Here is a 16071-nt window from a genome sequence, read left to right on the forward strand (position 1 = left end):
CCTTGTCATGGGGCTGAGAGAACTCAGGTGGAGGGTCCTCGTGCTCTGGGGCTCTTCCCACATGGCTCCTTTGAGTCCAAAACGTCAGGATCTATCTAACTCCAGCCTCAGTCAGACCTGAAAGGCTAGCCCTAAAAGGTTATCCAAAATCCAAGGGCTGAACTGGGGATCAGCTGGTAGAGCAAGAAGAATTATTACAATGAAGATTCAGTTATATCTAGTTCCCTCCTATCATTCTATTTCATATAATTTCTTTGATAGCTCATCAGCAGAATACTAAGCAGGGGGTTTGGTTGTATGACTTTAATAATGTCAACAAAAGAAGAGGAACACATTTGAGGATCTATGAGATGCTGGCAAGTATTAAGTCCACAGAATATTTGGCGGTTTCTTCATTTAGCAGCACAATTAACCTCTTGCAGAGGACTCGACATTATGCTAATTTCTCTGGGGGCTGCTCTGATTTGAATGTGTCCCCTAAAAGACATGTGTTGGAAACTTAATCCCCAGTGAAGCAGTACTGGGAGGTGGGGCCTCATGGGAGGTGTTTAGGTCAGGAGGGCTCCACACTCATCAACGAGCTAATGCTGATCATCAAAAGAATCGAGGCTGCAAATTCTGTTTTGCTCTCGTGTCATAGCAAGAAGCCCCCAGCCAGGTGCTGGCACCTTGATCTTGGATTTCCTAGCCTCTGGAACCATGAGCCAACAAATTTCTGTTTGCTATAAATTACCCACTCTCAGGTATTCTGTATTACTGGGAATGGATTTTTAAAAGGGTCTAAACATGACAAGTGCCCAATAAATGTTCCTTGGATAGAAGGGTGGATGGATGGGTGGATGGATGGATGAGTGTGTGGGTGGATGGATGGGTGAGTTGGTAGATGGATGAGTAGATGGATGGATGAGTGGGTGGATGTATTGATGAATAAAGAGCAGAATGCACTGTGTTTTCAAATCACCGTGATTCCTCATGTCTCCTTGGTATGTTGTGATGGACAGAACATTCCTACTCATCTTGTCTGGTCCTCATCATAAGTCCTGTGGTGGAGTCAATTAGAGATTGTGAACATTGTCTACTGGCACCTGGGTAAGGCCTGAGGATTTCCTAGTTTCCTTAAGAACAGCTTTGTTTTTCTCTATTTTAGTTTGGTTCTCTTGGCAGAAACAACAGTAGTGTCTGGAGGAAAATTTCGTCCCAGACAGACTTTCTGCCTCGGATAATACTACAGAAGCTTCCATTTCACTCCCAGTGTTAGACTGAGCCTTATGTGGAAGAGTAGGCTACTCCCTAGTTCTGGAAGATTTCTATCACCCTAGAGAAAATCCCAAGACATCACACGGGGAAGCAAGTTCCAGGCAATGTGGTGCAGATTATGTACATTTTTTATTCAAGGAAATAATGCATCCAGAGACAGCTATTTCTAAGAATACCTGCTGAGACAGGCTACAAACATCAGAGTGGAAATCCAGGTCAACTAATTAACTTTGGTTTCCATGACAACCAATAAAGTGAGCCCCACCTGCCCCCAGAGAAGAAAGCATCCTACAAGTGGCCTGGAAAAGACAGAAGAGGCAAGTGTCAGGGAGGAATATTGAGGACTGCCACTTCTGCAGTCCCACTTCGTTCCTTCAATCCTGATCCTGAATACGGGGAAGCTGAGGCCAGGAGATTCCCAGAGGAGCCCACTAGGGCACTTCCTGCTCACATATAGGCCCTGTACAGGTTGGGCATTCAGGGCCAGGAGATCAAGCATTGAGCCCAGGGACCAAAAATGGGCTGTGGCTGAGCCCTCTGAATACCATTTTCAACTTTGTGATGTTTAGAGATCAGGCAGGCGTCAGGAATGTTATAGCTCTTGGATCCTGGGTTCCAGAGGAACCACTAATTGACTGGGGTGGGTGGAGACACGTGTCTTAGCTTCCATTTATTTGGTGTTTTTCTTAGCTCCTATTTAAATGCACATGTATTTTTAGGTTAATCTGAGAGATGGCAAAACCGAAGAAAAATATGTGGGGAAAAGTGTGTGTGTGATGGGGGGAGCCTTTGATCCACAGTAACTAGCCTTTGCTTTGAGATGCTTCTGGCTCATCTTCAAAAGTCTGTGCTCATTGACACTAGTGGGTTTTTTCTCCCTGGAGGCTGCTATCCCCAGGTCATTAGGACCTAGGGTGCTGAGCCCTAGTCCTTTTCTGTGCAGGCCAGACGCTGTGGCAATTATATCAGCAAACAGTTTCATAAGGAGCTTGCTTTGTAGATTCCGCTAAATGAGTAAGGACCAGAAAGACTCTCCTTTATTGGCACTGGAACATTCTCAGGCATCTGTCTGCAGAGAACAAAAGACGCCTCGAAATCTTTATTTCTCTCCAACTTCCTCCCCATCCCCAAGTGTTAGGAACGATGGTCCGCTCTTGGTGGAAACAAAACGCCTGCCCTGACAAAGGAAGCCGAGTCTGGAGGATCTGTCTAAAAGGAATAATGAGAGGAGCTCGTTTTTCTGATTCCACATTGGTGGAGGGAAACAATTTTTTAAAAATATTCGATCTCAGCCTAATGTGGTGGTGCATACCCCTAATCTCAGCACTGTAGGGTACTGTGGCAGGAGGACTTCAAGTTTAAGTCCCACCTGGGACTAGTGAGACCCTGTCTCAAAATAAAAAAGAAGGGCTGGGAATGAAGCTCAGTGTGAAGGCCCTGGGTTCAATCCCCAGTATGGGCAGACAACAAGGAAAGGAAAAAGTTCCATTGTCATGGGGCATTAGGTTTCCACGCGTCTGCCCAGATTATCACACAGGTGGACAGGAATCTTTGAGCAAGGAGGAGGAGCTCTCCTGGGCAAGAGGTTCGGGTCAAGGTTCCTGGGAAGGAAATTTAACGGGGCTTAATTAGCAGCCAGCAAGAGACCCTCCACAGTGCCCTTGGCAAGCAGCTAGAGCATGGCTCCATAGAGGCCCAGGGACCCCTCCCTGCCCCAGGAAGCTTCCTCCTTGGCTCCTAAGTGGCCTTCGCCTGGCCAGCTCCTCTCAGGGAAGGCAGCACTGGGCCCTGGGCTCACAGCCTCCCCTACACGGTGACGGGTGGGGCTGTCTGAAGGTCACAGCATTGCTCCCATCTCCCAGCAGAGAGCACAGTGGAAATGACTCACGATGGACAAGCTGACTCAGAAGAAAACTGGGTCTCAGCATCCCTGCTCATGGCTGATTAGCCTGGGGCAGGTCCAGTCACCTTAGGGAGCCTCCGTTTTTTATCCATAAAATGGGCACAATGATGACACCCAAGCAAAGAGGCAGTGAGCACTGAGTAAAACAGCAGACATGAAGATGAAAACCATAGGTGTTCCTCATACCTGCAGTATTGTTGCTCTTGGCTGCTGCTGAAGCAAGGGCAGCTTTGGAAAAGGGAAAGGAAGGAGCAGAGTCCAGGAGAAATATGATTTCTTCTGATCCACCCAACACCAATCATCAGAGGCTCCAGATCCTCTGCCAGTCTCTCTCTCTCTCTCTCTCTCTCTCTCTCGTACTGGAATCAAACCCAGGGACTTCTCACTGAGATGCACCTCCAGCCCTTTTTTAAAGTTTTTAATTTTGAGACAAGATCTCACTCAGTTGCCTCAGCCTGCAGTCCTCCTGCCTCAGCCTCCTGGAGTGCTGGGGTTACAGGCATATACCACCAGGCCCAGCTTCTTCCCGAATCCTTGATCTGAACTAGGACCCTTCTCCCTTTCTGAAAATATAAGGCTGGGTGCAAAGGTGCTCCCTGCTTCCCCTGGGCTCGCTCACCACGCTTACCATGCAAGGGTGCAGTTAGCTGGGCAAATGCCCCTGTCCTGCTCATGGTCATGGGCTGCAAGTGACTGGATGGCAGGAGCCAGGGTCCTCTGTTCAGCTGAAGAACAGCCACAGTGCGATTCCCTCGGCTGGCCCACTTCCAGCAAGAGCCCCTAGGCGACCCAAAGTTGTTTCTCGTTCGGCCTGATTTCTAACCTTCAGTAAAATTTCCTGGCTGCTAAAATGCTGTTCACATGCTCCAGCAGACCATGGTGGGCACCCAGGAACTTCCGGAACAAGGAAAGGAAAGAACCCCACAGTGGTGGGATGGATCACCCCCGTCATTTGTGTTTCAGAGATGAGGAGGGCATCTGTTTCTCCCTTACTGAATGTGTAGCAAAAATGAGTAATAGCTGAACAAACAGCCAGCAGAGATTCAAGGGCTCACTTCTGAATGGTGCTTGAGTGACAGGCACAGAGCCTGCTCGAAGACAAAGCTTTCTGAAAGACTCGAGGAACACAATGGCCTCCTTGCGGGGCATGTTGATCCTCCTGGCACAGCCTGAGGAGTGCAAGAGTCACAGGGGTACACAGGGAAGTGGGGGTGGCTCATCTGAGCAATCACCTGGGGAGAGCAGGGTTGGGGCTGGGGTTCTGGTCTCCAAGTGAGAAACACCTTGTCAATGATCCTTGTGACATCTGCCAACAGGCGTCCTTCATTCACAGGCTGTGACTCATGGCCTTGAATTCGCTATTGTTGGGCTGAGGGAGGCACACAGGAAACCGATGGGAAAGGTGTGGGGAAGGGAACATTCTGTGCTGGCCTTGGATGAGAAGTGCTTGTCTGGCAGTGTGGTGGCAAGGACAATGCATAGGAGATGTCCTTGAAAACCCTCATGCTGTCTAGCTGAGTGGCAAAGAGAAGCCATAGGAGCTGACAGTTGGAAGAACAGAGAATGAATGAATGAGAACAGAGCAGGAATGAATGAATGAATGAATGAACTCATTCTTCTATTATCTGTGGGACTTCTCTCTGTGATAAGCACTGTTCTAGGTACTGCCAGGAGCTCACTCTTAGTGGGAACACAGCCAGTGAAAATTTGTGCCGTCACATCAGTTTGCCCAAAGCCAATATTTGATGCCACGTACATGTGTTGAGTGCTGGAAAATTCCAAGATGAGTATTGCACAGACTTGCCCTGGAGGGGTGACTTTCTCATGGAGGAGCTACCTGGGGACCTTCTTGAGGCATCCAAGAAAGAACAGAGAAGTAAGGAAAGAGATTCACCTTGGAGAGTTGAATAATAGACTCAAGACCTCTGCCTCAGAGCAGAGTAGGCAAAGTCACCTTAAAGAGAGGCTTCTGTCAGCAGGACTGTAATTGGATTTAATGTATAATTTACATAAAGAAGGATGGTGTGGAGATGAAAGGGAGTCACTGGTGGGACCCCCTCCCCCACGTCCCCTGGCTCTGCCTGGGAGACAGGAGGCTGATTTGATCCCAATGTCAGGAACACCCCCATGCCATAGAGGTGCTTCCCAGGCCAGCTGGGGAGGGCGGGTTGCATTATCTGCACATAATACTTGCTTCCTTCTCTGTTCTGGCTGTGGTTTCCCTAAGGGCCAGTGTATCTCCCATTCCATAGTCTTGGCCCTGGTTTGCTTTACCCAGTGGAATGTTAGTGGCTGTGGCATGTGAGCAGGACCACTGAACATGTATGTTTCAATATCTGAGCCATGTCAGCTTGCAAAGGGGAGTCCTCCGGATGTCCAATTGTATCGAGAGGATTGAGAGGTAAGTGTGTCCCCAGAAACAAATCCATATGTTCACACCCCCAACTGGCATTTCCTGATTGCCTGCCTGGGCCAGGCTGGCACTGGGAAGCAGTGATGCACAAGACAGACCGGCCTGTGCCCTGTAACCGACCCTGTGGTGGGGCACGTCTGGGTCCTCAAGGCAGATCTGCACCAGCAACAAGGCGGGTTTTCTGGGTCCCCTTTCCCTGTGCTCCTTTTGGGGCTAGCAGTAAGTCGGGCAAGGGCTATGGCTAATGAGAGACTGGGTCCCACTAAATGATGCAGCTTGGCTTCTTCTGCCAGTGGCGCACTCTCTGTATGACAAGGGCAGAAGAGCAAGGTGGATGCTGCCAGCCCTCGCTGACATCCAGGCCTATCCAGTGCAAGTCTGCACCGTACAGACAGCCAGGTAGACAGACCGTGCCTCCCCTAGGGACCCGAGATGAGTGGTTTAGTAGGGCTGGCCCTTTACACACTTCTGCACGGATGACAGCCTGTAGCATGCTGACTCATTCCTGCTGCATGTTCCTGCTGCAAGAAGGTGTTCACCTAACATACGCCAGTTTCCCCACACGGTCTTCACCTGCTCCTCCCCATGGCCGGTGCCCTGTGTATACTGGCTGAACTGTTTTGGGTGTAGCCTCTTACTGTGCAGAATGTCACAGAGTCCCTACAGGAGGACTTGGTACCATTATGTCATAGCCTGGCAGCTTTTCCATAGTGTGAAACCCAAGACTGAAGAGAACTGTGCCTGATTTGTCTTCTCCTAATTGAGGTCTACTTTACGCGGAGCATCATTCTTTTTGTCTATGGATCTGTGAGTTCTAACCAAGGCATAGGGTCACATAACCATATAACCACCCCCAAAATTCCCCGTGCCCTCCAAACAGTCAGGCCCACTACCCACCTCTTACCTCTGCCATCCTGGATCTGTGTTTGATCCCTGTAATTCTGCCCTTTCTAGAATGTCATTTAAATGGAATCATACAGTATGCAGCATTTGGAGCCTCACTTCTTTCAATCAATAATCCATTTGAGACCTAATTTTCTCATGCATCTCAATAGTTAATTCCTTTTTATTGCTGAGCAGTGTTCCATGGTCTGCATGAACTGCAGTTTGCCTATCCCTTCCCCAGCTGAAGCCATCTGGATAGCTTTCAATATAGTTTTGTGATTACGAGTAAAGCAGCATAATTATTCGTGTTCAAATTTTATGAAAACATAAGTTTTCATTTCTCTCAGGTCAATCCTTAGGAGTGGGATGTGCGGGTCATATGGTGAGTACATGTTAAACTTTATAAGAAATTACTGCTGCTTATGGTGGTGCATGCCTGTAATTCCAGCATTTGGCAGGCTGAGGTTAGTTCAAGGCCAGCCTCTCAAAATATATACGTACATATATACATTTCCAAAGTGGTGGCCTCACTTGGTATTGCTGCAACACTGCAGTAGGGTTTGTTTTTCCTGCCTCATAGGCATTTGGTATTGTCAGGTTTTTGTTTGTTTTCAGCCATTCTAATAGGTGTGCAATGGTATCTCATTGTGGCCTACATTTATATTTCCCTAATGACTAACGAGGTTGAGCATTGTTTATTGTGCTTATTTGCCATCTGGATATTTTCTTTGGGAAGATATCCACTCAAATCATTTGCCCACTTTAAAAATTAGGTTGTTTTCTTGAATGTTTTATATCTTCTATATACAAGTCCTTAATTATAATGCATTGCAACTATTTATACTTTATACAATCAATCTCTTAGACAAATATGAAGTAAGAAAAACATTTACTTTCTTTTTAAATATTCTTGGAGGTATTAATTTCGTTGTGCAGATTTACATTTCTGTCTGGTGTCATGTTCTTCTGTCTGAAGAATTGTCTTTAACAGGTCTCATATTACAGATTATAGATCATGAATTCTTTCCACTTTTGTTTGCCTGGAAGTCTTTATTTCATGGTTATTTTGTGAGACAGAATTCTGGGATGACAGGGTTTTTTTCTTTTAATGGATTGAAGACATCGCTCTCTTGTGGCATGCGTACTTTCTGATGAAAAGTCTTTCACTATCATTATATTTATGCCTCTGTGTGCAATGTGCCTGTGTTCCTCCGGCTGTCATCGAGATATTCTGTTTAACTGGTCTTTAGCTGTTTGAATAGGATGTGTCACAATGTTGGGTTTGTTAGTACACTGATGAAGAGCTATGTATTCTAGTGTAGTCCTCTGATCTTTTTGGATCCATAATTCAATGTTATTTATTTTTAGAAAATTATTGTTCATTATCTCCATATTATTTATTCTGCTTCATTTTCTCTCTTTTCGCCTTCTGGGATTCCAATTCCACCTATGTTAGACCACGGAATATAGTCCCACATCTATTGGAGAGTCTATGCTAAATTTATTTTTCACTCTTCATTTGAATAATTTCCACAGACCTCCTCAAAGCTCACTGTTCTTTCTAAGCAGTGTTGAGTATTCGCCACTGAGTGTTGAAGTGAAGAAATTCTTTCTGAGTGTTGAGTGAAGGAATTATTTCTCTCTGTTATTATGTTTAAATTTTTCTAACATCTACAGTTAACTCTTTCTGATAGATTCCACTTCTTTGCTAAAGTTTCCTGTCTGTTCATGACCGTTAGACACCCTTTCCACTAGGCTCTTTAACACACTGTCACACTTACTTTCAGGTCTCTCTCTCATGGTTCTAAGATTTCAGTCACTTCTGAGTGTGGCTCTCTCTCTCTCTCTCTCTCTCTCTCTTTCTGTCTCTGCACTGGCAATTGAACCCAGGGCCACACACTGAGCTACATCCCTAGCACTTTTTTATTTTTCCTTTTTCAGACAGGGTCTCACTAACTTGCTAAATTTCCAAGTCTGGCTTGAGCTTGCAATCCTCCTGCCTCAGCCTCCCAGAATGCTGGGGTTATTGACTTATATCTTGGTGGTCAGAGGTTTGCACGTGTTTTTTTAGTGTCTTGCTATTTTTGATTGAATGACAGATATGACATATAGAACAGTAGAGACTGAAAGAAATACTTATGATGGCAAACCTTTTGTTTTACTAAGATGATAGTGTAAGGTTTGAGTCAATCTACTTAGAAATAATACTGAGTTTGGGTTTTGTTGTTATATTTACCATCAAGAACTACTAGCTTCAATCTTTTCTGGAGGCACCCTGGGCACAGGGTGGTACCTGGGGTGCTGGAGGTTATGTATTTGCCTCTCCTGCTGAAATGGACAATGGCTATCATCTAGTGGGTGTTTCGGAGCCTGGTACTGATTGTGGTGGTTTAGTTATGGTTTGAATGTATCCCTCAGGGATCCGTGTGTCAGAAGCTTGATCCTCGTTGTGATGCTATTAAGAAGCAGTGGGACTTTTAAGAGGTGGAACCTAGTGGGAGGACACTGGGTCACTGGGGATGTGCCCTCAGAAGGGATTAACACAGTTCCTGTGGGACACCAGTTGGTTCTCTCAAGACAGGTTGTTATAAGAGAGCCAGACTGCCTCTTCCTTTGTCTGGCTTCCTGTCTTGCTATGTAATCTCTCCATTTCACATATGCTACTGCCATGATGTAATGTAGCCAAGAGAGCGCCCACCAGTGAAACAAGTGTTGGTTTAATGCTTTGGGCCTCTAGACCCGTGTTACATAAATCTCTTTGCTTTACCATAACCCAGCACCATGGTATTTTGTTGTAGCATTGAGAAACTGACTGAGACACTGATGGACAAAGATGTTCTCCGTTTCACCTCCAAAACCGTGAGTTAAATAAACTTCTCTTCATATATTTCTCAGCATCAGGGTATTTTGTTATAAAATGAAAAAAAGATCAAGACAATGGTAGGCCAAGTGTGTTCTGTTTTCCTAGTCCAGCCTCCACCTTAGGCAGGCCTTATTTCCCCTGATCTTGGCAATGGGACTTGCTCAGAATCTGCCCTCCTTCCTATGTGGCCAAACTCAGTCTTGTATTCCTGGTGGGTCTTGTGAGGGAGAAATTATCCGGCTCTTAACCAGCAAAAGGAGATCTCTAACGGGATTGATAAGAGTCTGGGTCCAGCCTGGTTTTCTGCTCAGGCTTCTCCCTCCTGCAGTGTCTTTGCCTGTGTTCAGGGGTAATCCAGCTGTCTGTCCATCACACAGCAGTTTAAGGCCTTTCTTCCAAAGAGCTCGAGGGTGGGTGCCTCTCCTGTAGCAGTTTCTCCTCCCCACCTCTGGATCTGCATGCAAGGGAGGTTCACTCTGGTTCTTCCATAATCTTACCTTTTGGGTGAGCTCCCAGTGGAGACACCTACAGAGAAGCTTGTCAGTGGGAGTTCTACACCTTCACACTCGTCCTCCTTTGGCCTTTAGAAATTTAAAATTTTTTACCTGAATTCTTCTTACCCATATGTATGGCACCTGGAGTTTTTTCTTCCTGTTCTGCCAGCACTGATTTGGTGTTTGCCTCCCATTTTTCCTTGGAAAGACCCACCTTTCCTTAGATTTCAGACCACTTGTTTGCCTCACAACCTCAGCTTTGGTGATGGTTTCAAGAAAAGTTATATTTCTTGTTGTTGGCATAGGAGGAACCTTTCTGGCTTTTTACATCCCAGGCAGAAACAGAACTCTGATCTGTCTACTTCGAAAAAAAAAATAAATAAGGGCAATAGAGAAAGAGCTACTGTGAAATCATATTTTTTTCAGAAATGGATAAGCAGAATGTACCAGAGACTCCCTTCTCCAGCAGACCCAGGGTATGCCATTCCAGGACAAGGACAGCAGACGTTTGTTAAAGTACAAGATGCAGACGGGGTTGAATCAACCAGCAGTTACTGGATGTGACAATTCATTGAGACAAAGGCAGAATGACACACTGGGGCTGAGTCTGTATCTTAGCCTTGCAGGTGGAGTGTATTGGAGGGGAGGGACAGCAGGAGTCTGGTCCCTTGATACATCCAAGAGAATGAGAAGGGAGGTGCTGGACAAGTACTGACCTTTGCACAATGGAAGGCTGCTGGCACACTGTACTTGCCCTCCCCTACTTTGCTAAGTGCCTAGCAAAAGAACTGAAACTAGCTTCCCCCCAGTGACTCAGAGACTGTTTCCTGCACTGGGAAATTTCCATCTCCTGATTTCAATCACTTACAGGATCCTGAGAATTGGTTTTCCCAAATACTTTTCTTTCCACCCTCATTCTTACTGCTTATTTCTGGCTTCCTACTTAATCCCCCTGCTTCCAATCCTGTCTCGCCCCTTCAACCCATCCTAAGCATCAGCACATAAACCATCTGTGTATCCCTCCATTCTTCACAAAATGTCAACAGCTCTCCCCTTTCTAAGCTACAGCCACAGACTCACAGCCCATGGGGACTGGGCAGAAAGTGAGCAGAGGAGTGGAAGACACACAGAGATCGACTGGAGAGAATATATATACTTGTGGCTGCTTCTCTACTCTAGGTGGCCCTTGTCTAGTACAATGTGTCACAGGACAAGTTTTCCAGTTTTTTCCAGATAAATTGGAAAAGGTGAATTTCCCAATGTCTAATGGAAACAAATTTAAAAATCTGTCAAACCTCTGTGTGTACCAGAAAAAACAACCTGTGGCCTGAATGTGCCATGACAGATGGAAGTTTGCAGTCCCCAGTTTGGAGCCTTACTTCCTGTCTCAGCCTGACATGTGAGGAATCTCTCCTTCCAGAGTGACGGCCAGAGTAGGCTCTCGTCTCTGTACGGTGGAATCAGCCATGGACTACTTCTAACGCAAAAATAAAAATGAAAGTTGACTACAGAAAAGAAGTACAGCAGGCTCCTCTGTAGCCAGAGTAGCTTAGTTAAGAAGCAAAGCAGGCCACTCCCTAGGCAGAGTGGCCCCAGAAAGGGCAGCAAAGGTGTCTACTCCACAGACAGGCCAGCCTCAAATAAAGGACACATATTACTTTTATGAGGTCTCAAAGGAGCTCTGTTAATTATTTATGTTTTTTTTTCAAAAGGGGCAGGGGTCTCTGGATGGGGTGGAGTTTAGTTACTGTGTAGATATTGTTCGGTTTGCTTGCACATCCTGTTTCCTTATCTTAGGGAGAGGAATGGCATGTCTTCTTGATTAACTGTTTGCTTCTCCCTGTCTTATCGTTAAAAGCGCAGTTGCTCATTTGCTTTTCACCAGGCAGCTACTTCAAAGTCCTGTGAGCTCCCGGCTTCACCACATCCAGACTTTTCTTCAAGGTTTCATGACCTGAGCCCACAGGCCAGATAGTTCTCTTTCCAAGCCTGGTACACAGTGCTCAGCCTTCACACTCGGCCAGTTGATGATCTCTCCCACTTACAATGACCCGCCCTGAGCCCTCAGAGGCCACTGCCTGCCCTCCCCGGGGCAGAAGAGCATCTTCAGCAGCTCCATAACCCACTTGCTCTCCTTCCTCTGTTTAAGCCTCATGAATTAATTTACTTTAAAAAAGAAGTTTTGTTAAGATCTACAGACCATACTCTTCACCCATCGAATATGGTGATGTTCCCTTCAGTGAGGTTTAGCACATTTGCATCAATTGCTTTGTTCTTTATGCCCTGCTGACGTCCATGTAGAATTTGAGGTTGTTTATAAAATTAGACACAATGTACACAGAACATTAAAAACACAATACAGCTCCCCAAAGTAGAAATAGATTTGCCAGGCACCTTAATAAGTTACTCTTTGAAAACTGATTTTGGCTTAAGTTCCAGGGACAATGGGTTGTATAATTCCTGTTGTCTGATAAAACAATGCAGACAAATTTCTCAAGAGAGATATTCTTTTCCTGGCAAAGAATCCAAGGAAGACATTTACATAGACAGCCATTATATGTGACATCTACTGATACACAAGAGACTTTCATTCAGAAAAATATTGACATTTCTCCACTTAAATGAATTATTGACTCAATAGATTTGTTGTCAAGAGTAAAATTTTCAGTATAACATTGCAATTAAGAACAACAGGTTTTGGAGTCAGAAAAACTTCACCAATTTTCTGTCTTATGTAATCTGGTGGGAGTTATTTTGTCTCTATAAGCAATAGTTGCCTCATCTGTAAAATGGGGTTATCTTGGTTAGTTTTCTCGTTGCTCCAACAAAATATCCAGCACTCACTAGTTAAAGGAGGAAAGGTTTATTTCAGCTCACAGTTTGTAGAGGTTTCAGTCCATAGTCATCTGGCTCCAAGGCAGGGTTGCATGGCAGAGGGGCATCACAGAGGAGAAACAGTCCACAGCAGGCAGGCAGAAGGCAGAAAACATCAAGCAGCAGCAGTAGCAAGCCTGCCTTCCCTCTCTCCTTTAATATCCCATCCAGGCTACAAGCCTATTGATTGGCACCACCCACATTCAGGGTGGGGCTTCCATTACCCATGCCCTAATCCCAGTATCACACCCTTAATTTACCTCCACACACCCTAATCCAGCCACCTTTGAAACACCACACCTATGACCACATGAGGCTTTGGGGGGACATCTAGATACAAGCCATACAGGAGTTAACACTAGTTTGTTTGTTTGTTTTTCTATCAAAGAATTCTGGTCTGGATTCAGTGAGAAGGATTAAGATGGTGCCTATAATGTTTCTCTACTGTAAAGGTACTAGCTCAGCCTTTTTTATTTTATTTATTTATTTATTTATTTATTTATTTATTTATTTATTTATTTGGTACCAGGGATTGAACTTGGAACCTTGTTCTGGCAAGGCTAGCTCAGCCTTTGTAACTGAAAACTATCTTTAAGGTGATACTATGAGACTATATAAATTTATCTGTTATGCAAACTTTTACCCACTACTTTTAGCACCCAGTTTTATTCAAATCAATCATTTCTAGGATAGTTGCTAAGAGGTGATCTTCTATTATCATTTCTTTTTTTTTTAAGAGTAAGAAAAAATTATTGAAAGAAAACTTCTGTCTAAGAGAGACAGAAGGAGGACTGGAAAGTGGTATGCCCCTGTCATTTCTTCTGCAATTATTAGTTGGCATGGTGTAGTAAGAGCTTTGGGAAATTAGAGAAAATCTGAAAAACTGAAAAGACATTGCTGTTTATGTGTCTGAAGACAATATTATTAGCTGGGCAGGAGAGTGCACAACTGTAATCACAGCACTCTGGGAGGCTGAGGCAGTAGGATTATAAGTTCAAAGCCCAGTCTGGACAACTTAGAGGCTAATGAGACCCTGTCTCAAAAAAATACAAAATGGATTGGTGATGTAGCTTAGTGCAAAGGCCCTGGGTTCAGTTCCCATGATGAAGAAGAGGAGGAGGAGGAGGAGGAGGAAGAAGAAGGGGAAGGGGAGCAGAAGGTAGAAGGGGAGGTAGAGGAGGAGAAGGAGGAAGGAGAAGTACAAGGAGAAAGAGGTAAAAAAGAAGATAATACCTCAAAATTGATCTATAGCTTCAGTACAATCCCTCTCATAATCCCAACTGAATATGTTTTTTGCAGAAATTAACAAGCTGAATCCTAAAATTTATAGAAGGTGGAAAGGATCTAGAGAAGTGAAAAACAGTCTTGAAAAAGAGGAATATTGGGTGACTCACATTTTTAAATTTAAAACAATTCAAAGCTATATTAATCAAGATAGTATGTGGTACTGGCATGAGAACATAGATCAATAGAATAGAATTAAGAGTCTAGAAGTAAACTTTAAAATTTACAGACACTCAATTTTTCATGGAGTAGCCATGACAGTTCATTGGAGTAAAAGATAATCATTTCAGTAAATGGTGCAAGAACAACTGGAATATCCATACGCAAAGAATAAAGCTGGATCCCTATGTCACGCCATATTCAAAACAATCAAAACGGAACAAAGCTAAAGCTGTGTGAGTTAACACTGTATCAGCTGGGACAATAGGTATTAAAAGAAAATACAAAATAAATCTACCAGCCTTGGCTTTGCAATGGTTTCTTAGACACGACAGCAAAGGCACAAGTAACAAAAGAAAATACACACAACTGGGGTTCCTCAAGGTTAAAACTGTTGTGCTTCAAGTGATGTCATCAAGAGAGTGAGAAGACAACCCATGGAATAGGGGAAAATACTTGGTTATCTATCTGATAAAAGACTTGTACCCAGAATACGTAAAGAACTCCTGTAACTCAACAGTGAAAATATAAATAACTAAATAAAAATAGGCAAAGGATCTTGGCAGATATTTCTGCAATGAAGACATGCAAGTGGCCAACAAGTGCATGAAAAGATGCTCAACCTCATTAGTTATGAGTGAATGCAAATTAAAACCACAATGACATGCTAATTCATACCTCATTAGACAGATAATAACCAGATGAGGAGAGACTGGAATACTCACGTTGCTTACAGAAATGTTAAATGCAAAATGTAAAAATGGTGAAGCTGCTGTGGGAAGTAAGTTGATAATTTCTCAAAATGTTAAGTATAAAGTTATCATATGACCCAGCACAGCTGCTCCTACAGAAATCCACCCACTATAAATTAAAACATGTATCTCTATAAAAATGTGTATAAGAAAACCTTGGATTGCAAATAGCTTATTCTGCAAGATGAGAAAACATTTCTAATAAATTTTAGCTTGATAGGCCGGGGACTTAGCTCAGTGGTTCTGCCACCCACCTCACAAGCACAAGGTCCTGAGTTCGATCCCCGGTACCAAAAAAAAAAAACCCTTAAATTTTAGCTTGATAAGTGAGCGATGTCTTATGAGTAGATGCAACATGAGTAGTTCATGATGCCAAGCATCACATGATCACAACTGAGTCAAAGGTGTCTCTCTCCCTCGCTCTCTTTTTTCTCTCTTCCTCCCTCCATCCCTCTCTTTTTCCTCTTTCTCACTGCAGGATTGTGGGTGATCATCTTCCAAAAGCAAGAGGTTATGGAGTGGATTCCATCTGCAGAGGAGGAGGAGAAAAAGGCAGTGGACTCTCTCACTTCAAATGCGATTAGAGAGATGTGTAAAATGTGGGAAACAGTGCAAAATTTTATAGAAAAACACCACTGAATAAAGCTGTAGCAGCGTAACAATGAATTATTTAATGACAATGTAATGTCACATTTCCACGAAATCCTCAAAAAAGAGTCAAAAGCAAGTGTCATTGGATAGATTCTTTGTTAAAGTTGCGTGAAAAGATTCCATTGAGCCAATAGACAGCAGTGATTCCATTAGTGATAGTGAAAGTCCTCCTACACGATAACACTTTTCTCTCTTGTCTCTCTCACCAGCCGTGAAGGTTTTCAAAGGTAAGTGCAGGTTAATTTGTTTATTTTTCTTTGTATTTTGCATTTTCTTTATTATTTTGTATCACATTACAGTATTGTAATCATTTTTATCTGAATATTTTTGGGTGGTGGAACAAATTTCTGAGTTTCCATTATTTCATATGGGGAAATTCTCTTTGACATCTTTCTTTTTTTTTTTTAGTTCTTTTATTGGTACATTTTAGGTATAGAATACGTTTACATTTATCATTGGGTGTTTGTACCTGTACATGATACATCTTGGTTCTTTTTTTTCCCCCATTACCTGTGAGCCCTTCACCCCCTCCGCCC

At 43.9% G+C, this 16071-nt stretch overlaps 1 long non-coding RNA gene across 1 annotated transcript; it reads left to right on the forward strand.

Moving 5' to 3' along the window:
- Positions 1–6670: 6670 nt before the first annotated feature.
- On the forward strand, positions 6671–15766 carry LOC147822717 (uncharacterized). The gene is made up of 3 exons (XR_015445353.1): positions 6671–6840; positions 9257–9317; positions 15363–15766. It is a non-coding gene; the product is annotated as an uncharacterized LOC147822717 (long non-coding RNA).
- The last annotated feature ends 305 nt before the right edge of the window (positions 15767–16071 follow it).

Source organism: Heterocephalus glaber, unplaced genomic scaffold (genome assembly GCF_053883595.1).
Source record: "Heterocephalus glaber isolate CG9 unplaced genomic scaffold, H.glaber_assembly_v1.0 deba00001610, whole genome shotgun sequence".
In the NCBI taxonomy this organism is placed as follows: Eukaryota; Metazoa; Chordata; class Mammalia; order Rodentia; family Bathyergidae; genus Heterocephalus; species Heterocephalus glaber.